Here is a 23,854-nt window from a genome sequence, read left to right on the forward strand (position 1 = left end):
CTCGGGGGTTACAGCACCCTTAACGGTCAAGCCAGCCGGCCCTTTACTTATGACACAGGCGCACGCTTGGCACTACTTTGTTGATGCACGTGCGGCTACTGCGCACACAATTCACAAACACAGAAAATAATTTTTTTTTGGTTTGGACTGGAGTGTACTCTCGGGGGTTACAGCACCCTTTAACGGTCAAGCCAGCCGGCCCTTTACTTATGACACAGGCGCACGCTTGGCACTACTTTGTTGATGCACGTGCGGCTACTGCGCACACAATTCACAAACACAGAAAATAATTTTTTTTTGGTTTGGACTGGAGTGTACTTTCGGGGGTTACAGCACCCTTTAACGGTCAAGCCAGCCGGCCCTTTACTTATGACACAGGCGCACGCTTGGCACTACTTTGTTGATGCACGTGCGGCTACTGCGCACACAATTCACAAACACAGAAAATAATTTTTTTTTTGGTTTGGACTGGAGTGTACTTTCGGGGGTTCCAGCACCCTTAACGGTCAAGCCAGCCGGCCCTTTACTTATGACACAGGCGCACGCTTGGCACTACTTTGTTGATGCACGTGCGGCTACTGCGCACACAATTCACAAACACAGAAAATAATTTTTTTTTTGGTTTGGACTGGAGTGTACTTTCGGGGGTTACAGCACCCTTAACGGTCAAGCCAGCCGGCCCTTTACTTATGACACAGGCGCACGCTTGGCACTACTTTGTTGATGCACGTGCGGCTACTGCGCACACAATTCACAAACACAGAAAATAATTTTTTTTTTGGTTTGGACTGGAGTGTACTTTGGGGGTTACAGCACCCTTTAACGGTCAAGCCAGCCGGCCCTTTACTTATGACACAGGCGCACGCTTGGCACTACTTTGTTGATGCACGTGCGGCTACTGCGCACACAATTCACAAACACAGAAAATAATTTTTTTTTGGTTTGGACTGGAGTGTACTTTCGGGGGTTACAGCACCCTTTAACGGTCGAGTCAGCCGGCCCTTTACTTATGACACAGGCGCATGCTTGGCACTACTTTGTTGATGCACGTGCAGCTACTGCGCACACAATTCACAAACACAGAAAATAATTTTTTTTTTGGTTTGGACTGGAGTGTACTTTGGGGGTTACAGCACCCTTTAACGGTCAAGCCAGCCGGCCCTTTACTTATGACACAGGCGCACGCTTGGCACTACTTTGTTGATGCACGTGCGGCTACTGCGCACACAATTCACAAACACAGAAAATAATTTTTTTTTTGGTTTGGACTGGAGTGTACTTTCGGGGGTTACAGCACCCTTAACGGTCAAGCCAGCCGGCCCTTTACTTATGACACAGGTGCACGCTTGGCACTACTTTGTTGATGCACGTGCGGCTACTGCGCACACAATTCACAAACACAGAAAATAATTTTTTTTTTGGTTTGGACTGGAGTGTACTTTCGGGGGTTACAGCACCCTTAACGGTCAAGCCAGCCGGCCCTTTACTTATGACACAGGCGCACGCTTGGCACTACTTTGTTGATGCACGTGCGGCTACTGCGCACACAATTCACAAACACAGAAAATAATTTTTTTTTTGGTTTGGACTGGAGTGTACTTTCGGGGGTTACAGCACCCTTAACGGTCAAGCCAGCCGGCCCTTTACTTATAACACAGGCGCACGTTTGGCACTACTTTGTTGATGCACGTGCGGCTACTGCGCACACAATTCACAAACACTGAAAATAAATTTTTTTTTGGTTTGGACTGGAGTGTACTTTGGGGGTTACAGCACCCTTTAACGGTCAAGCCAGCCGGCCCTTTACTTATGACACAGGCGCACGCTTGGCACTACTTTGTTGATGCACGTGCGGCTACTGCGCACACAATTCACAAACACAGAAAATAATTTTTTTTTTGGTTTGGACTGGAGTGTACTTTCGGGGGTTCCAGCACCCTTAACGGTCAAGCCAGCCGGCCCTTTACTTATGACACAGGCGCACGCTTGGCACTACTTTGTTGATGCACGTGCGGCTACTGCGCACACAATTCACAAACACAGAAAATAATTTTTTTTTTGGTTTGGACTGGAGTGTACTTTCGGGGGTTACAGCACCCTTAACGGTCAAGCCAGCCGGCCCTTTACTTATGACACAGGCGCACGCTTGGCACTACTTTGTTGATGCACGTGCGGCTACTGCGCACACAATTCACAAACACAGAAAATAATTTTTTTTTGGTTTGGACTGGAGTGTACTCTCGGGGGTTACAGCACCCTTTAACGGTCAAGCCAGCCGGCCCTTTACTTATGACACAGGCGCACGCTTGGCACTACTTTGTTGATGCACGTGCGGCTACTGCGCACACAATTCACAAACACAGAAAATAATTTTTTTTTTGGTTTGGACTGGAGTGTACTTTGGGGGTTACAGCACCCTTTAACGGTCAAGCCAGCCGGCCCTTTACTTTATGACACAGGCGCACGCTTGGCACTACTTTGTTGATGCACGTGCGGCTACTGCGCACACAATTCACAAACACAGAAAATAATTTTTTTTTAGGTTTGGACTGGAGTGTACTTTCGGGGGTTACAGCACCCTTAACGGTCAAGCCAGCCGGCCCTTTACTTATGACACAGGCGCACGCTTGGCACTACTTTGTTGATGCACGTGCGGCTACTGCGCACACAATTCACAAACACAGAAAATAATTTTTTTTTTGGTTTGGACTGGAGTGTACTCTCGGGGGTTACAGCACCCTTAACGGTCAAGCCAGCCGGCCCTTTACTTATGACACAGGCGCACGCTTGGCACTACTTTGTTGATGCACGTGCGGCTACTGCGCACACAATTCACAAACACAGAAAATAATTTTTTTTTGGTTTGGACTGGAGTGTACTCTCGGGGGTTACAGCACCCTTTAACGGTCAAGCCAGCCGGCCCTTTACTTATGACACAGGCGCACGCTTGGCACTACTTTGTTGATGCACGTGCGGCTACTGCGCACACAATTCACAAACACAGAAAATAATTTTTTTTTGGTTTGGACTGGAGTGTACTTTCGGGGGTTACAGCACCCTTTAACGGTCAAGCCAGCCGGCCCTTTACTTATGACACAGGCGCACGCTTGGCACTACTTTGTTGATGCACGTGCGGCTACTGCGCACACAATTCACAAACACAGAAAATAATTTTTTTTTTGGTTTGGACTGGAGTGTACTTTCGGGGGTTCCAGCACCCTTAACGGTCAAGCCAGCCGGCCCTTTACTTATGACACAGGCGCACGCTTGGCACTACTTTGTTGATGCACGTGCGGCTACTGCGCACACAATTCACAAACACAGAAAATAATTTTTTTTTTGGTTTGGACTGGAGTGTACTTTCGGGGGTTACAGCACCCTTAACGGTCAAGCCAGCCGGCCCTTTACTTATGACACAGGCGCACGCTTGGCACTACTTTGTTGATGCACGTGCGGCTACTGCGCACACAATTCACAAACACAGAAAATAATTTTTTTTTTGGTTTGGACTGGAGTGTACTTTGGGGGTTACAGCACCCTTTAACGGTCAAGCCAGCCGGCCCTTTACTTATGACACAGGCGCACGCTTGGCACTACTTTGTTGATGCACGTGCGGCTACTGCGCACACAATTCACAAACACAGAAAATAATTTTTTTTTGGTTTGGACTGGAGTGTACTTTCGGGGGTTACAGCACCCTTTAACGGTCGAGTCAGCCGGCCCTTTACTTATGACACAGGCGCATGCTTGGCACTACTTTGTTGATGCACGTGCAGCTACTGCGCACACAATTCACAAACACAGAAAATAATTTTTTTTTTGGTTTGGACTGGAGTGTACTTTGGGGGTTACAGCACCCTTTAACGGTCAAGCCAGCCGGCCCTTTACTTATGACACAGGCGCACGCTTGGCACTACTTTGTTGATGCACGTGCGGCTACTGCGCACACAATTCACAAACACAGAAAATAATTTTTTTTTTGGTTTGGACTGGAGTGTACTTTCGGGGGTTACAGCACCCTTAACGGTCAAGCCAGCCGGCCCTTTACTTATGACACAGGTGCACGCTTGGCACTACTTTGTTGATGCACGTGCGGCTACTGCGCACACAATTCACAAACACAGAAAATAATTTTTTTTTTGGTTTGGACTGGAGTGTACTTTCGGGGGTTACAGCACCCTTAACGGTCAAGCCAGCCGGCCCTTTACTTATGACACAGGCGCACGCTTGGCACTACTTTGTTGATGCACGTGCGGCTACTGCGCACACAATTCACAAACACAGAAAATAATTTTTTTTTTGGTTTGGACTGGAGTGTACTTTCGGGGGTTACAGCACCCTTAACGGTCAAGCCAGCCGGCCCTTTACTTATAACACAGGCGCACGTTTGGCACTACTTTGTTGATGCACGTGCGGCTACTGCGCACACAATTCACAAACACTGAAAATAAATTTTTTTTTGGTTTGGACTGGAGTGTACTTTGGGGGTTACAGCACCCTTTAACGGTCAAGCCAGCCGGCCCTTTACTTATGACACAGGCGCACGCTTGGCACTACTTTGTTGATGCACGTGCGGCTACTGCGCACACAATTCACAAACACAGAAAATAATTTTTTTTTTGGTTTGGACTGGAGTGTACTTTCGGGGGTTCCAGCACCCTTAACGGTCAAGCCAGCCGGCCCTTTACTTATGACACAGGCGCACGCTTGGCACTACTTTGTTGATGCACGTGCGGCTACTGCGCACACAATTCACAAACACAGAAAATAATTTTTTTTTTGGTTTGGACTGGAGTGTACTTTCGGGGGTTACAGCACCCTTAACGGTCAAGCCAGCCGGCCCTTTACTTATGACACAGGCGCACGCTTGGCACTACTTTGTTGATGCACGTGCGGCTACTGCGCACACAATTCACAAACACAGAAAATAATTTTTTTTTGGTTTGGACTGGAGTGTACTCTCGGGGGTTACAGCACCCTTTAACGGTCAAGCCAGCCGGCCCTTTACTTATGACACAGGCGCACGCTTGGCACTACTTTGTTGATGCACGTGCGGCTACTGCGCACACAATTCACAAACACAGAAAATAATTTTTTTTTTGGTTTGGACTGGAGTGTACTTTGGGGGTTACAGCACCCTTTAACGGTCAAGCCAGCCGGCCCTTTACTTATGACACAGGCGCACGCTTGGCACTACTTTGTTGATGCACGTGCGGCTACTGCGCACACAATTCACAAACACAGAAAATAATTTTTTTTTGGTTTGGACTGGAGTGTACTTTCGGGGGTTACAGCACCCTTTAACGGTCAAGCCAGCCGGCCCTTTACTTATGACACAGGCGCACGCTTGGCACTACTTTGTTGATGCACGTGCGGCTACTGCGCACACAATTCACAAACACAGAAAATAATTTTTTTTTTGGTTTGGACTGGAGTGTACTTTGGGGGTTACAGCACCCTTTAACGGTCAAGCCAGCCGGCCCTTTACTTATGACACAGGCGCACGCTTGGCACTACTTTGTTGATGCACGTGCGGCTACTGCGCACACAATTCACAAACACAGAAAATAATTTTTTTTTTGGTTTGGACTGGAGTGTACTTTGGGGGTTACAGCACCCTTTAACGGTCAAGCCAGCCGGCCCTTTACTTATGACACAGGCGCACGCTTGGCACTACTTTGTTGATGCACGTGCGGCTACTGCGCACACAATTCACAAACACAGAAAATAATTTTTTTTTGGGTTGGACTGGAGTGTACTTTCGGGGGTTACAGCACCCTTTAACGGTCAAGTCAGCCGGCCCTTTACTTATGACACAGGCGCATGCTTGGCACTACTTTGTTGATGCACGTGCGGCTACTGCGCACACAATTCACAAACACAGAAAATAATTTTTTTTTTGGTTTGGACTGGAGTGTACTTTGGGGGTTACAGCACCCTTTAACGGTCAAGCCAGCCGGCCCTTTACTTATGACACAGGCGCATGCTTGGCACTACTTTGTTGATGCACGTGCGGCTACTGCGCACACAATTCACAAACACAGAAAATAATTTTTTTTTTGGTTTGGACTGGAGTGTACTTTCGGGGGTTACAGCACCCTTAACGGTCAAGCCAGCCGGCCCTTTACTTATGACACAGGTGCACGCTTGGCACTACTTTGTTGATGCACGTGCGGCTACTGCGCACACAATTCACAAACACAGAAAATAATTTTTTTTTTGGTTTGGACTGGAGTGTACTTTCGGGGGTTACAGCACCCTTAACGGTCAAGCCAGCCGGCCCTTTACTTATGACACAGGCGCACGCTTGGCACTACTTTGTTGATGCACGTGCGGCTACTGCGCACACAATTCACAAACACAGAAAATAATTTTTTTTTTGGTTTGGACTGGAGTGTACTTTGGGGGTTACAGCACCCTTTAACGGTCAAGCCAGCCGGCCCTTTACTTATGACACAGGCGCACGCTTGGCACTACTTTGTTGATGCACGTGCGGCTACTGCGCACACAATTCACAAACACAGAAAATAATTTTTTTTTTGGTTTGGACTGGAGTGTACTTTCGGGGGTTCCAGCACCCTTAACGGTCAAGCCAGCCGGCCCTTTACTTATGACACAGGCGCACGCTTGGCACTACTTTGTTGATGCACGTGCGGCTACTGCGCACACAATTCACAAACACAGAAAATTATTTTTTTTTTGGTTTGGACTGGAGTGTACTTTCGGGGGTTACAGCACCCTTAACGGTCAAGCCAGCCGGCCCTTTACTTATGACACAGGCGCACGCTTGGCACTACTTTGTTGATGCACGTGCGGCTACTGCGCACACAATTCACAAACACAGAAAATAATTTTTTTTGGGGTTTGGACTGGAGTGTACTTTGGGGGTTACAGCACCCTTTAACGGTCAAGCCAGCCGGCCCTTTACTTATGACACAGGCGCACGCTTGGCACTACTTTGTTGATGCACGTGCGGCTACTGCGCACACAATTCACAAACACAGAAAATAATTTTTTTTTGGTTTGGACTGGAGTGTACTTTCGGGGGTTACAGCACCCTTTAACGGTCAAGCCAGCCGGCCCTTTACTTATGACACAGGCGCACGCTTGGCACTACTTTGTTGATGCACGTGCGGCTACTGCGCACACAATTCACAAACACAGAAAATAATTTTTTTTTTGGTTTGGACTGGAGTGTACTTTGGGGGTTACAGCACCCTTTAACGGTCAAGCCAGCCGGCCCTTTACTTATGACACAGGCGCACGCTTGGCACTACTTTGTTGATGCACGTGCGGCTACTGTGCACACAATTCACAAACACAGAAAATAATTTTTTTTTTGGTTTGGACTGGAGTGTACTTTCGGGGGTTACAGCACCCTTAACGGTCAAGCCAGCCGGCCCTTTACTTATGACACAGGCGCACGCTTGGCACTACTTTGTTGATGCACGTGCGGCTACTGCGCACACAATTCACAAACACAGAAAATAATTTTTTTTTTGGTTTGGACTGGAGTGTACTTTGGGGGTTACAGCACCCTTTAACGGTCAAGCCAGCCGGCCCTTTACTTATGACACAGGCGCACGCTTGGCACTACTTTGTTGATGCACGTGCGGCTACTGCGCACACAATTCACAAACACAGAAAATAATTTTTTTTTTGGTTTGGACTGGAGTGTACTTTCGGGGGTTACAGCACCCTTAACGGTCAAGCCAGCCGGCCCTTTACTTATGACACAGGCGCACGCTTGGCACTACTTTGTTGATGCACGTGCGGCTACTGCGCACACAATTCACAAACACAGAAAATAATTTTTTTTTTGGTTTGGACTGGAGTGTACTTTCGGGGGTTACAGCACCCTTAACGGTCAAGCCAGCCGGCCCTTTACTTATGACACAGGCGCACGCTTGGCACTACTTTGTTGATGCACGTGCGGCTACTGCGCACACAATTCACAAACACAGAAAATAATTTTTTTTTGGTTTGGACTGGAGTGTACTTTCGGGGGTTACAGCACCCTTTAACGGTCAAGCCAGCCGGCCCTTTACTTATGACACAGGCGCACGCTTGGCACTACTTTGTTGATGCACGTGCGGCTACTGCGCACACAATTCACAAACACAGAAAATATATTATTTTTTTAGCACTTGGGGGGAGCACCCCTGATGGACAGAGCACCCCCTGGACAACACTACAGCACTCCTTTAGGACTGGGACACTGCACAGGACTTTGGAGTGGACACAGCCCCTATGGAGAACTGACTGCACAACACAGTCCAGCCAGCCCCTATGGACTTTGAAGTAGTGGACACAGCCCCTATTAACAACAGCAGCACAGCACAACACAGCCAGCCCCTATGGACTTTGAAGTAGTGGACAACAGCAGCACTACACTACACTACACTACACAGCCCTAACTCCCACCCTCCCTCTTCACTGTCCACAGCCGAGTGAGAAAATGGCGCCGACGCGGGTACCTTATATAGGATCCAAAACCCGCGAGACTCGGAAGGCGGGATGATGACGTTTTGCCTCGATTTCAGATCCGAGTCAGGCGGGAAAAGTCGAGCCTGACTCGGATCGGACTCGGATCGGGGGGGCTCGGGGGGGTTCGGATTTCAGAAATCCGAACCCGCTCACCCCTAATATATATATATATATATATATATATATATATATATATGAAATCCAAGGAGGGATCTGGCACTCAAAATATATAGAGCGTGCTTCTTACCCCGTTGCCTTCCGATACGGAACGCAGATAGCGCACCAGATACAAAACACCAAGACCTGCGGCACTCAGGGAGTTTAAATAAGAGACAACCGATGAAGATATTTCAGTCAAGTCGACGTTTCGACGCGACCGCATTTTAATCAGGACACAATACAGTACAAAAACCACTGACCTTAAATAAGTGCTCCCCATCACCACGATTCCGCGTGCTACCTCTCAACTTCCGGCTGGAGACACGCTGGTAAGCACATAATGATGACATCACCAACGTGCACCCATCACCAAGACAACGGATAAATACATAATGCGGTACATATGCATAGCAAGAATAAAGATGTGATTGCTAGTCACAAAAATGAAAAAATCACAAAACTAAGCAAGAAGACAAAGACACATCACATATAAGCTGAATGCAATATAAAACAAGATCAAATGAACACTGACTCAATGTATGAACAAAAACTGCAGTAATGAACTTAGGAGCTCATTCAGACCCAGATGCTAGGCTGCGCTTTCTCGCAAAAAAGAGGCCGGGTATGCAAAAGATGCGATCGCACTGTCTGGCTTAAGGGCACCCTCTCTCTTAGAGAGCGATGGCAGAGCGAACGCACGCCGGAGTATAAAGCCGCCCACCTTTCTCTCTTAGCACATGTCATCTCCAAGAAGTGTGTGATTATTCGGGAACATCGAGTGCCATTGAAGCTGCAGGCAGCGCTTGAGGTAGACCCTACCCCGCCGCAAGCACTGCGTTCAGTTTAGGCTAAAATACAACCAAGTGACATGTTCAATGACGCTACTTTACTAATTATGCACACCCATAAAACTCAGTTTTGACGCTCAAACACGCCTGCGTTCGCACGTTTACTCCTCCTTTCAGAAGCACCTACCCCTGTTACCACCCACAAACTGCACATTCTGTCACTCAAAGTAGCGTCCAGTTTGTGTACTATGAGCACACGATTCCCGGATGCAATGACTGATTCGGGCATGCATATTTAGATACATACGCATGCGCAGACGGGCGACAATCCCCCGTTACGTGCGAACGCAGCTTAGCATTTGGGTCTGAATCGGGCCCTTAATACGGTACCATACATGGGTAGGTACATAGTAGAGACTATATTATTTTCCGCAAGGACAAATAAGAGCATACACTACATATCTGATCATACAACTCAAATGATGGCGAATTTTAAACGGTTTAGCAGAATATGAATGCTTGATTTTGTCACTAGTGAGCATATACCCACAGGTGACACAACCCGCACATTTGAAACATCCCTTTTTAAGAGGACCCAGGAAATTTTTAGAAACAGGTTTACCAAGTTGTGACACATCTGTATGAACAATTAAATCGTGGATATTTCTCCCACGAGAACAGCACGTCAAAATGCGCTTATCATGAAACACCTATAGATCTTTGTCACTACTTAATAAAGGCCAGTATCGATTAATAGCTCTAAGGGCTTTGGGACTAGTTGTATTATACTGATTAGGCCATATGATTTTATTGGCAAGACTTTTAGCTTTTTTAAGCATGAGAGTATGAGAATGTGGAATAGAGAGACCCCTCTCTTTTATGCTCAACAGAGATTCTAACTTGCATTCTCTCTCAATAAATTTGTTAATCATAATAGACATTTTCTCATTCATGTCCCTATCAGTGTTACAAATTCTACGAATGCGTAATAGCTGAGAAAAAGGCAACCCCTTTTGACCAGCTTTGGGATGAAAACTATGGGGACAGAGCAAGATGTTGTCGTTCGGTTGGTTTAACAAATAAAGATGTCTGGATTTTATTATTGATGATACTAATAGTTAGATCCAGAAAATCAATACTAGCATCTTCAATTCTATATGACAATTGAACAGGGACATGTTTCATATTGTGTTTATCAAGAATTGAGCAAAGTAGCTCCTTTTTTCCAACCCACAACAGAAGGACGTCATCTATATATCTTGCATAATACAAGATATTAGCAGAGATGGAGACATCACTAAAGAACAAATCTTCCTAAACACCAAACATGAATGCATTTGCATTTGAAGGGGCCACAGAGGACCCCATCGCGCATCCAGAGGTTTGCAAGTAGTTACAACTGTCATACCAGAAAAAAATTCTATTTAGTACCAATTCCAGTAATTCACAGAAAAAAATTGATATCTGATCCAGTATAGAATTAGTTACCAGAGATCAATTTTCTGGTGGCATGGATCCCCAAATTATAGGGAATACATGTATACAATGAATTCAGGTCTATATAACAGAGTATACACTGTTCAGGTAGATTACCCAAATTATCCAAAGCAATAAGTAGGGCTGTAGTATCCTTCAGAAAGGAACTCTTTACCTGTACACATGGCTGCAGGAACTCATCAAGGTATACAGAGATGGACTGAAACAATGATCCCCGGGCAGAGATGATAGGTCTGCCCGGAGGACATTGCAGGCTCTTGTGCACCTTTGCCAAGGTATAGAGCAATGGTTTTATAGGAAACTCAAGCCCTTTCTAACATTGTATCAAATTCCCTTTTAAATGTAACTGCAGGATCCATAGAAAGCAACTTGTAGTTGTTACTATCGGACAGCTGGTGTGTAATCTCTGCCTTATAAACGCTTAAGTCTTGAACGACAATAGAGCCGCACTTATCTGTGGCTCTAATGACGATATCTTGTCTTGAGCTGAGTGACTTAATAGCAGCAAATTCACCAGAAGACATATTAGGGAAAGTCTTGAAATTGCGGGAGTCCTCATTATCAACTTCAATATCAATCATCCGCACAAATGACTTAATAGAAGAGTTATTAGATTGGGGTTCAAAAGAGGAACGTGACCTTAATGCTTTCAATTTCTATGGGATAACCTCAACAGAGGTTTCACTGGGATGTTGTGAAAAATATTCTTTGAGTTTCAACAGTCTCTGTAATTTAAAGACTTCAGTTTTCCAAAGAAAGGATCAAATTTTGTTGTAGGTATGAAATTGAGTCCCTTATGCAACACATTCAATTCATCTTGTGTCAGAATGGTAGAAGAAAGATTGAAGACCACTTCTTTGGCAACGGGGGTTTTTTCTGCCGGTCTTTGCCTTTTCCATTGTCCATCTCTACTGGTGAATTGGCATTTGTTGAACTGTGTTGGGCTCTGGTGCGCATCCATAAAGGGAGGTATTTATATTTATTACTATACCTCTTCGTGATTTGTTGTCAGACTCACTGGCTGATGAGCCGGAGTCATTAGAGGAGTCAAAACAAAATTTCTGATAATTCCTTCTAGTACTCATACGGGCAGGGTCATGCTGAGTACCGCCTGTAAGCCAGCTGTACACATTGTGTGTTTCATAATCCTGTGTGTTAGAATTTGATAAGGTCAGCCCGATAAGTTTCCACTTGATCGGTAAGTCGGCTAAACCAGTCGCAGGATTTATCATCCAGCAAACTTTTTTTGTTAAGCCCTTCAAAGGTAGTAATTTTTTCTTTAGATAGATTCAGCTCCCAAGTTGACTCCTCAATAATGAGAAGCATCAGATCCAGGGAGCACTTGTTCAGGATAGCGACCCAACGTTTGCAGAATGGATATTATGTCTGCCTATCGTGGGTATATTACGTACCCTGAATCCTTACGTATTAATTTTTCAGTAAAGTATTCAGTCAGCGTAGCTCCATGATAAAAAAAATCAACTGCTTTCTTTTTAAGTGTCAGCAGATCACGGAATAAATCACCAACAGGAATATCATCCACCTTTCGGAAGACCTTGTCCTTAACTCAAACACAATGTTAGAGGCTTCCGCATCAGAAAAACTTAAAGTGTCATGTTTGTCTAATGCCACACGACTGTTAGTATCCGACACTGAAGATATAGGAACAAAAGACATGGTACATACTCAGTGAAACAAAAAAAATGGAATAAGAACAAAAGGAGCTGATGTTTTAGAAAACCATGGTGCCTTGATACAAAGAGTGTGAATCAATAAAAAAAATCCACAACACATAGGAAATATATAGAATTTGCTTCTTACCCCGTTGCCTTCCGAGACGGAACACAGATAGCGCACCAGATACAAAACACCAAGACCGGTGGCACTCAGGCAGTTTAACTAAGAGACAACAGACGAAGAAATTTCAGTCAAGTCGATGTTTCAATGCAACTGCATTTTCATCAGGACACAATACAGTACAAAAAACACTGAGTGCTCCCCATCAGCAGGACTCCACGTGCTTCCTCTCAACGTCTGGCTGGAGACACGCTGGTAAGGCAAGTCAGATGCTTGGTTGCATAGGGAGAGGAATCAGTAGCAGAAAGAAATAAGTGATAATACCACTGTATAGGTCATTGGTACGTCCTCATCTTGAATACTGTGTTCAGTTCTGGAGGCCAAATCTCCAGAAGGATATTAATACATTGAAACAGACAAATCTCAGGTGCACAACTCCAAATTATTGATAATATATAAATGCAATAAAATGTAGCAATCAATAGAGGTTTTTAGCATAATCATGGCCAAGGTTATGGGCCTACTCACCATATCCAGGTAACCTCTTTAGGGTAAGTCCCTAACATACTAGGGTTCAAATCCAGAGCGCAGGACACCCCCAACTAAGCCGCCCAAGGGCACCGCCATAGTAAGAAAAGTGGAGTGTAAAGAGATAGTTAAGAGCAGCCACAGCTGCATATAAAGAATGAAAATAAAAAAGTGAAGTACATGTATAATAAACAAAAGTGAAGGGTTAAAATGTGTTATAAATGAAAAATGTTTTCTATTGATTGCACAATTTTATTGCATTTATATATTATCAATAATTTGGAGTTGTGCACCTGAGATTTGTCTGTTTCTGTGCCTGCAATTAGTCTCATCAGGTAGCACCTCCCATTATATATATTCAGGGTGTGCAGTCCAGGAATCTTTCCCATATTAATACATTAGAGACTGTACAAAGAAGGGCAACTAAAATGGTGCAAGGTCTACACCACAAAACGTACCAGGAAAGACTAAAAGATCTTAATATGTATAGTTTGGAGCAGAGAAGGGAAAGGGGGACATGATAGAAACATTCAAATATATAAAGGGTTTTAACAAAGTAAAGGAAGGAGACATTCTTCAAAGAAAGAGAAGTATTACAAAGGGAGGACATGTTCTGAAACTAGAGGGTGGTAGGTTCAGGGGAAATTTGAGGAAAAATTACTTCACAGAAAGGGTAGTGGAGAAGTGGAATAGCCTCCCATCAGAGGTGGTAGAGGCTAAGACAGTAGAGCAATTTAAACATGCATGGGATAGACATAAGAATATCCTTCATAAGAAGTAAGGATTTATAAGGGTTGAGGTAACAATATGTTTAAAAATGGGGCAGACTAGATGAGCCAAGTCGTTCTTATTTGCCCTCAAATTCTGTTTCTATGTAAGCACATATTAATGACATCACCAACGTGCACCCATCACCAAGACAACGGATAAATACATAAAACAACAATGCGGTACATATGCATAGCAAGAAAAAAGATGTGATTGCTAGTCACAAAAATGACAACATCACAAAACTAAGAAATAAGACAAAGACACAACACATATAAGCTGAATGCAATATAAAACAAGATCAAATGAACACGCACTCAATCAATGTATGAACAAAAAATGCAGTAATGAACTTAATACGGTGCCATACATGGGCAGGTACACAGTAGAGACTATAAGACAAAAACAAAGAAAAAGTTTGCATCCGTGCCCAGGTATCATAGCCCACACTTATAAGAAGCATTGGAGACTGTTGGTTTCATTAAGGCCCCTAGGAGTCAGACTATCTAAGAGAAAAATCCATTTAGCTTCTTTTTGAGGAAGAATCCTAGATCTGTTACCACCTCTCATTAGAGGGGGAACATGATCAATAATCATGTGTCTCATAGCCGTCAGGGAATGTCCTGCACAGGCAAAATGCCTCGCCACAGGTTGTTCACCTGAGCACAAATGCTGAGAATAGTCATCCTCACTGGCCTGGTTCAGAACCGGACGCTATTCGCGGCCGCTCGCTCTCAAAAAGGGACCGTCTATGCAAAACATGCGCTCGCTCTTTACGATGTAAGAACGCCTCTATGTCTTAGCGGGCGAGGGCTTATTGTGCTTGCAAGTGTTTAAAGACGCCACATTGCCACTCGTAACAAACATCATTTCTGGGAAATATAGGATTAACCGGTACCATCGGGAGCTATCGGAGCTGCTCGCAGTACTTAAGGTAGACCTAGCCTCCCGCAAGCAGTACGAGCAGTTCATGGAAAAATCATCCAAGTCACATGTTCAATGACGCTACTTTGCTAATTATGCACACCCATTAAACTCCGTTCTGACGGTCTGGCACGCCTGCGTTCGCACATCCACTCCCCCGTTCACAAGTACCTTCCCCTGTTACCACCCACAAACGGCACTATCTGTTACTCAAAATAGCGGTCCGACTGCGGGCTACTGACGAGCACTTTCCCATCACACTGACTGGTTCGTGCACACGCATTGCGAATTATACGCATGCGCAGATTGAGAAAAATCGCTCAATGCGAGTGAGTGCAGCATAGCGTCTGGGTCTGAATCAGGCCCTGAGTATATCTGAGGAATATCAATTCAAAACCATTGTCTTAGGAAAGCATGAAACACTCATTGGGAATTGAGCATAGCCAAAAGGAGTGACTTATTCAAACCAGTGGTGGCCAAATAAAGAATTTAAATATCTATTGGGAATATCTGTTCCGGTTTTCTGGCATTTTGTCATATTTCCTGCGGTCTCATACTGCTCCAACACTGTACTTAATTCCTCTAAATTCTGAGGTTCAGCGTGTATGAACCAGTGCTGCATATTTTCCCATAGGATTCTTATACACTGGTCAATAACTACCATCTCTACAATCTGAGTGGCAGTGCGGTCTTCTGGCTGGAGCTAACTTCGGCCCTGCCTGGTGACTTCCTCAACCTACTTCCGAATAGGGACCCCTTGTAGTAGGGCCCATTCATTGAAGCGCAGCGCTTTCCCAGAAGGAGTGAGACCTGACCTGGCCAGAATGGCACTTTTGACTGGGTCATATTTCTCTGCATCAGCAAAGGACAAATCAGAATAGGCTTTCTAAGCCTCACCAGTGAGATAGCGGGCAAGTCTATCAGCCCAAGTATCTGCTGGACACTTTAAATGCTGTGCGACCCTTTTAAATATCAGCAAATACGCCTCTGGGTCATCTGAGGTAGACATTTTCTTTAGATGCCCTGTAATAGCTGTTGTGCCCATTGATTAGGTCATCAGCTGCAGCATTTGTTAATCTGTGTTTTGATGATAGGATAAAAAAGTTACTATAGTGCGTAAAACTTCCTCCATTTTTACAGTAGGAGGTGTATACTATACACAAGCCTAGGTTCTTTTATATAAGAGCAATGACAAGCCAGTCTACACAAATACATATAGCTATTTCTTTTAGCAAAGCAACTGTTATTCAAGTTTAACAGTTTAACACAGAAAAAGAAAAAACTGCTTTTTTCCACTGTTTTTTCTCCTTCAGCACTGCAGTATGTGTGCTCTGTTCAAACAACAGGTGAACTTATTTATACAGCATGAACACTAGCTGGTGATCATACTAATCAGCAGTCTGATATATCTTAAGCACCTTAGTAAAAGAAAGGAAAGTAGCTTTTTTTTTTCCATTAAACACACAAAACAGCTTTTGCACAGCAAGTTACAGTGTCCTAAATATAACTGCCGTATTTCTGGTTCGCCAACCATACCTCTGTATACTGACCGTTCTGCCTTGTCAGCTTCTTTGTTACGCCATAGGCGTCTATCAATTGCGCTGCGACACAGCAGTACAGATTCTCCATACAGGCCACCAAAATATAACACGGTGTATAGAAATGAGGATACAGACAGGCAGGTATTCGGTAATGTCTGCCCGGATAAGTTAGTTGTTCTTTAATTTTTCATACATTAAACTTTTCATATATTATACTCTTTTTCCTCTATACAGTAATATATACTTGTGTTATTTCCTGTGCATTGAGTTAGCAGCAACATGTTTATTAGTATTAGAGTCCTTGTATTGTGTAGAGAATTATCACTGGGTGGCTTTTACTTATTGTCTTATGGTGCGTACACACTGGGCGATTAAAGTGGACGACTGAACGATAACGATATCGTTATCGTTCAGTCGTCCACTTTATCGTCCATTTTTAACACAAAAAAGATGAACGATGACGACGACGCGCGTTCCCGCGGGTCGTTCGTCATCCTCGTTCATCGGGCTGACATGCAGGCCAACCTGACGACCTCGTCAGGTTGCTGCATGTCAGGGAATGGGTGAGAGAGCCCGGCGCTGAACGATATCGCTAATGATATCGTTCAGCGGCTGTGCTCAATGTCATGAACGACATTGAGCACAGCCTGCCGGGGACACACTAGACGATATCGCTCAGGGAGCATATCGTCTAGTGTGTATGCACCTTTACAGTGCATGCCCGGAGCAGGAGGCAGCGCCCAGCATTACTATGGTGACAGCCGGGCGCCTGTAGCGGACGTTATCACTGAGGGCTCTCAGGGAGGCGGTCATGCACTACCGGGCTCCGACGCTGGCAAAAGCTTCAGGGGGATATAAGGTAAGCTCTCTTATTCACATTTGTACATAATAACTTCCTGATGACAGGCCTCTGCGTAGCCCAGAAACGTTGATGGAGTCTGTTTGATTATACAGCAACTTTTCACAAATACTGGAGTGCCATGTTTGTTTTGTACGGGCTGTACTGCCATATGGGACTATATTATAAGGGCATAGTCATGCCCTTATATTAAGGCTGCGTCTAAAAAACTGCAACTCTCCCATAGAGAAATCCAGGGGGGGGGGGGGGCATGGTGTTTCTAAGGGGCTACACCTCAAAAGCTTTTGGGTGGTACATTACTGAAATTTGTCATGGCTGGGTAGACCTGTCGCTCGGTGCTGCATGCCAAATTCAGGGCATAAACATAAAATATATAACTTGTGTATAATATGTATTAATACCCTCTTGAGCTCAAAATATGCTTCAGTGTATGGGATACACACGCACTGTACAAAAAGGGTCGGAGTGATATGTCTGGGAGTGGTTTGGTTCCTGTCAGGAAAAGGGGATCCGGTTATAGTGAGGTATATAACAGATGTCAGCAGCAGTTGACAGTTAGTTAGGTTTAACCTCCCCCCCCCCTCCTCTCTGTGCCCTGCCAGGCACAGGGGGTGGAGCAGGAGAGGGAGCATGTCACAGCAGTAGATGTGATGGTAGTGGCAGCAGCATGACACCCAGGGGTGGATCCAGGAAAAAATTACAGGGGGGGCACCATGATTGATGTGTGTGGCTGGGGTGTGTGACCAACTGTGTGAGGGACTGTGGCCCATGTGCTCGCTGTGAATAAACTATCTGTCTATAGTTAATTGTGTAAAATATCATAGCATATGATCTATAGTGTACTTTTATTTTGAGCAGCTCAGTGGATTAAGAGCCGTATTCAATTTGAGCCTGGCCGCGATACTTTTTCGCGTCCCGCACATTTCACCTGTTTTGTAGTCAGAAAAGTATCACGCGCGTGCCCGCTTTACCCCGTATTCAATTTAAAAGCAGGACCCGGCGAAACTTGAACAGGCAGAAAGTACTGTCAGATTTGGGGAAATCAGCCTGACACCCCCCAAAAGATGCTCTGACATGGGGGCTAGCTATGGTACCCCCCGATTTGGCTTCCTGAAGGTATTTGGTGTTTTTAAACGGGCTCAATAGCTGCTAAAAAGCGTTTTTGTATACGTGGTGCAGAATAGTATTCAGGAGTATTTTTTCCAGAAAATAAGTTATCCCAGCAAATTTGGGGTACTTGAAAATGGGGGTCAGCATATTTAAAAGTTGCTAAAGTGAAGTTTAAAAAATCGTGAAAAATCCACCTTCCGCAAGCAGCTGCAGTAAAAAAAACATATGGTGCATACTTGGGGACCCCCCCAGAGTCAAGTTCGCTAGTTTTTAACTTTGTCCCCCAACATTTTTTTTCTGCCCCCTTTTTCAAAGCAATTTTTTGGGGTGTTCTTAAGTCTTTTTTTAGTTTTTTACACAGTTTACCTTTGGGGGACTGTCTGAAGGCTGCAGGGGGGTTCCCACAACGTTGCGAAAGTTTTCCGCCTATTACATTGCATTGACTTTCCGCCTAGGCGGAAGTCTTTCAAATTGAATACGGAGTAAAAGGCAAACAGGCGAAAATGACGTCATTGGCGAAAAGTTTCCGCCAAAAACAAGCGGAAACGGCTCAAATTGAATACGGGTCTAAGTGGGAAAGTAGTTTTGCTGGTATGGAAATTTAAAGTGAATGGTCAGGGGTCCGGGGGCTTTGATAGTGTGAAATTAAGTTTAGATGTTTTCACCAGCTGAAGCTCTAATATTAGGCCACTTAAAAATATAGCTACCTGCTTTTATTAGCCCTCTACAAAAGACATGGGGCTATTTTTACGAAGCATCGGTTTGCTTCCTGGCAGGTTGCTGAAAATGTAAATGCCACCCGCAGTCACTGTAAAGCAGGCCAGGTTTTACACACTGACTGTGGGTGTTTTAAAATTTCACCACCCACCCACCAGGAAGCAGCCAGCTGTGACCCGAGTCATAGAACACTGGTTGAAGCCAGGGTTTTTTGTACTCACATCAGGAAGAAGACCCGGTTTATTCCCGGGTCGTCACCCTTCATACTGGATCCAGGTCTTCCAGGGACCCAGGTCTTCCGTCTCCAGTGAGGCACTTGGAGACGATGTCATGTCCAAATGCCCACTGTATTCTGCAATTTAGTTATTTTAGGCAAGGCTTATGTCTGAAAGGAGTATAACAGAAGTCACATAGCCACCTGAGAAGACCTACCAAGACCATGTCATTTTATATAATAAAACCACTATATAAACAATGTAGTATCCGCCATACAATGCAGAGAACATTGTAGTGACAGCAATATAATAGGGAGAGGATTTTAGATACTACCATTTAAAAAATACCATACTAGAGACCTTTACACAACATACAGTGCATCCCAATGACTGCTATACCAAGCTGTAACTAGACATCTGAATGCCCTCCATATCTACTGGCCTGGGACAAAACAGAGGTGTTTTAGCAAACAAGTGTGCCTATGTGCAATGCTCCTTAGTATCCTCCCCTTTTTTGTTGTTGTGCATCTCCATATCCCCTCCCCAAACAAACAGTAGATTATGATACAACGAAAATATCTACTTAAAATGTCACCTAGCACAAATCACCATGTACAGTACATCCTTTTATGTGCACTGTGTGGGACAGGAGATGTAAATATTTAGAGGCTTCAGGTCAGGAGGCCCTAGAAATATTAACGTTCTGACTACTACTGCAGGGGAGTAGAAAATAGCAGCACCCACTTGTAATTTGAGGCAGCTCCAGTGCAGGAGGAATGACATGAGCATAGAAGGAGCAGTAAAGGAAATCAAAGCTCCACCAATTAGTGACTGTCAATCCCCCAGGAGGCAGGAGTGTAAAAAGAAACTATATTCATAGGGAGGCTATGAGCTGTCACTGCACATCAGCCGTGCATTGATTGTTAGCAATTTACAGCTCTGTATCAGCATATGAATATATAGAGTTTTCTTGCTGCAGCGGCTGTCATCGCTGTCAGGCTCAGTCATGACTCTAGTCCTGCTGTGTGAAGGGGCAGAGCCGTGGTGCTGTTTTGCTGCCCAGTAGCTGCTGTGGCAGCTGCAGCATTGCAGATTAAAATCATGGGTGCAGGGTGGGCAGAGGCGGGCTGGCAGATTTTAGTCTGGGGGTTAGACAAGTAAGTAGCTCAGATTTTATACCAGCGCTTTGCATTTTGGAAAGACTCGTAACAACCTCTGTAGGTGTAGTTTGTCTTATGTGGGTGTGTTTTAAATAGCCAACTAAATACTCGTATATTAAAAATTCTTATGTGAAAGAGCTATAAATAAATACACCTACAAGCCCCATCTGATAAAACGGAGATCATTCTAGTGACCTCTACAACATGCGCACAGCACTCTAGTGACAGATATACAATGCAGGAATAATTCTAGTGACAGATATACAATGCAGGAATAATTCTAGTGACCATTATACAATACACAGGGACCATTCTCATGACTAATATTAGGGGTGTGCACCGGCCACTTTTCGTGTTTTGGAGCTGGATCTTTCTTCGTGTTTTGGATCTGGATTGGTTTTGTCAAAGCCACCCTTCTGTGTTTTGGGTTCTGGGTTTTGTGTTTTGGATCTGGATTTTTATGGAAAAAAGCATAAAAACTGCTAAAATCACAGAATTTGTGGGTTTTTCTGCTCCTATGCTATTATTAACCTCAATAACCTTAATTTCCACTCATTTCCAGTCTATTCTGAACACCTCACACCTCACACCTCACAATATTGATTTTAGTCCAAAAGGTTGCACCGAGGTAGCTGGATGACTATGCTAAGCGACACGAGTGGGCGGCACAAACACGTGGCCCATCTAGGAGTGACACTGCAGTGGCAGACAGGATAGCAGTTTGAAAAACTAGGCCCCAAACAGTACATAATGCAAAGAAAAAAAAGAGGTGCAAGATGGAATTGTCCTTGGGCCCTCCCACCCACCCTTATGTTGTATAAACAGGACATGCACACTTTAACAAACCAATCATTTCAGCGCCAGGGTTTGCCACACGACTATGGCTGAAATGATTGGTTCATTTGGGCCCCCACAAAACAAGCTGGCAATTAATCTGTCCCTGCACAAACTGGCTCTACGGAGGCAAGATGTCGTCCTCATCCTCCTCATCCACCGATTCCTCACCCTCTTCAGTGTTGTGTACATCCTCATCCTCACAGAGTATTAATTCGTCCCCGCTGGAATCCACCACCACATGTCCCTCTGTTCTTTTTGGAGGAATTGATAATTAATTTTGATGAACATCATCTCCTTCACATTTTGTGGAAGCAACAAGGTTCCCGGCTGCACTAAAAACTCTTTCGGAGTACACAGGGCCGTAGCTATGGTAGTGCGGCTGGAGCCATCACACAGGGCACCACAGGTCAGGTGGCGCTGTTTTGTAGCTTCCCTCCCCTATCTCTTCCCTGGCCCTTCCCCACGAGTCCATTCCCATTTTTTGGGTGCATTATGTCCCTTTGAAAAATGAGGGGGGCGCCAATGATCTTTCTGGTACAGGGCACCAAAAAGTCTAGTTACGGCTCTGGGAGTACACACTGGAGGGGGGGGCAACTTAGGTAAAATAGAGCCATTTTGTACAGGGACCTCCAAATTGCCTTTTTTTCCTGCCAGTACAGGTACGGACTGTCTGACATGCCTACTTGGATGCTGTCACCGATGTAATCCTCCACCATTCTGTCAATGGTGACAGTATCATATGCAGTGACAGTAGACATGTCAGAAATTGTTTGCAGGTCCTTCAGTCCGGACCAGATGTCCAAACTTGTTCCTATCTGCCCTGCATCCTCCATTTATGTGATATACGTGCGGCTAAGGCGCACACAAACACAGAAAAAGATTTAAAAAAAAATTTTTTTCAGGCACTTCGGGGTTTACACCACCCTTCAACAGACAAGCCAGCCTTTACTTATGACACAGGTGCATGCATGGCACTGCTACTTTGTTGATGCACGTGCGGCTAATGCACACACAAACAGAAAAAAAGAATTTATTTTTTTGCACTTGGGGGGAGCACCCCTGATGGACAGAGCACCCTCTAGACAACACTACAGCACCTCTTTAGGACTACAGCCTTTATGGGACACTGCACAAAATATATTTGTATTTTTTCCGGCTCTTTGGGGGTTACACCACCCTTCAACAGATGAGCCAGCCGGCCCTTGACTTATGACACAGGTGCACGCCTGGTGCTGCTACTTTGTTGATGCACGTGCGGCTATTTATATTTATTTTTTTTGCACTTGTGGGGAGCACCCCTGATGGACAGAGCACTCCCTGGACAACACTACAGCACCCCTTTAGGACTACAGCCTTTATGGGACACTGCACAACACAGCCCAGTCAGCCCCTATGTACTTTGAAGTGGACACAGCCCCTTTGGACAACAGCAGCACAACTCCCACCCTTCCTCTTCACTGTCCACAGCCGGAGTGAAAAATGGCGCCGACACGGTGACCTTTTAAAACCCGCGAGATCAGACAGCGGGATGATGACGTTTTGCCTCAATTTCAGGTCCGAGTCAGGTGGGAAAACTCGAACCTGACTCGGATCCGGCTCGGATCGGGGAGGCTTGGGGGGGTTCGGATTTCAGAAATCCGAACCCGCTTATCCCTAACTAATATACAATACAGTGGCCGATATACAAAACAAGGACCATTCTAGTCACTGATATGCAGTATAGGAGACATTCTAGTGACCAGTATAAATTGCAGGGACCATTCTAATGCCTGATATATAAAACAGGCACAATTCTAGTAACGTATACAATACAGGGACTATTCTAGTGACTGGTATACAATACAGGGACCATTCTAGTAATCAGTATGCAAGGAGTTAGCAGAAGTCACCTAACTCCAACATCCAGTAAGTAGTGTAATTAATCTCCAATCCTTTGCAGGAGCCCTCTCACCCTAGCAGATAGCATGGGAGCGGACCAGATACTGAGGTCCAGACAGGGTTGAAGCTAGGCTTTCTGTCACCCAGTGCAAAGACTCGGCTTGGCGTGCCCCTTCCTTGTAGATAGTAGTCAGCTTTGGCTACTTTGATACAGCTTTCAACATTGTAAAGATTTAAATGTATGTAGGATTAGGGAAAACCCCATTTTTAGTCCTGTTACATTAACATGCCAGGGACTGCTGCATTTTTTTCTATGGCTCTGGAGTTTCTACAGTTTCCAATGGAGCATGCAGGTTCCACTGTCTTTAGACTCAGTGGTTAAGTATTGCTACCTGTATTACACTATCTCACCCATCACAGAGCATTACAGTGACCGTAATACTGTACAGATAGTATTGCAGTGATCGCCATATAATCGAGAGTCCAGCAGTGACTGCCATGTAATGCAGAGAGTGTCACAGTGCCTGCCATGCAATGCAGAGAGCATTGCAGTGGCCACCATATAATACAAAGAGAGTCGCAGTGACTG

Source organism: Taudactylus pleione, unplaced genomic scaffold, assembly GCF_031769625.1.
Source record: "Taudactylus pleione unplaced genomic scaffold, aTauple2 ptg000303l, whole genome shotgun sequence".
Lineage (NCBI taxonomy): Eukaryota > Metazoa > Chordata > Amphibia > Anura > Myobatrachidae > Taudactylus > Taudactylus pleione.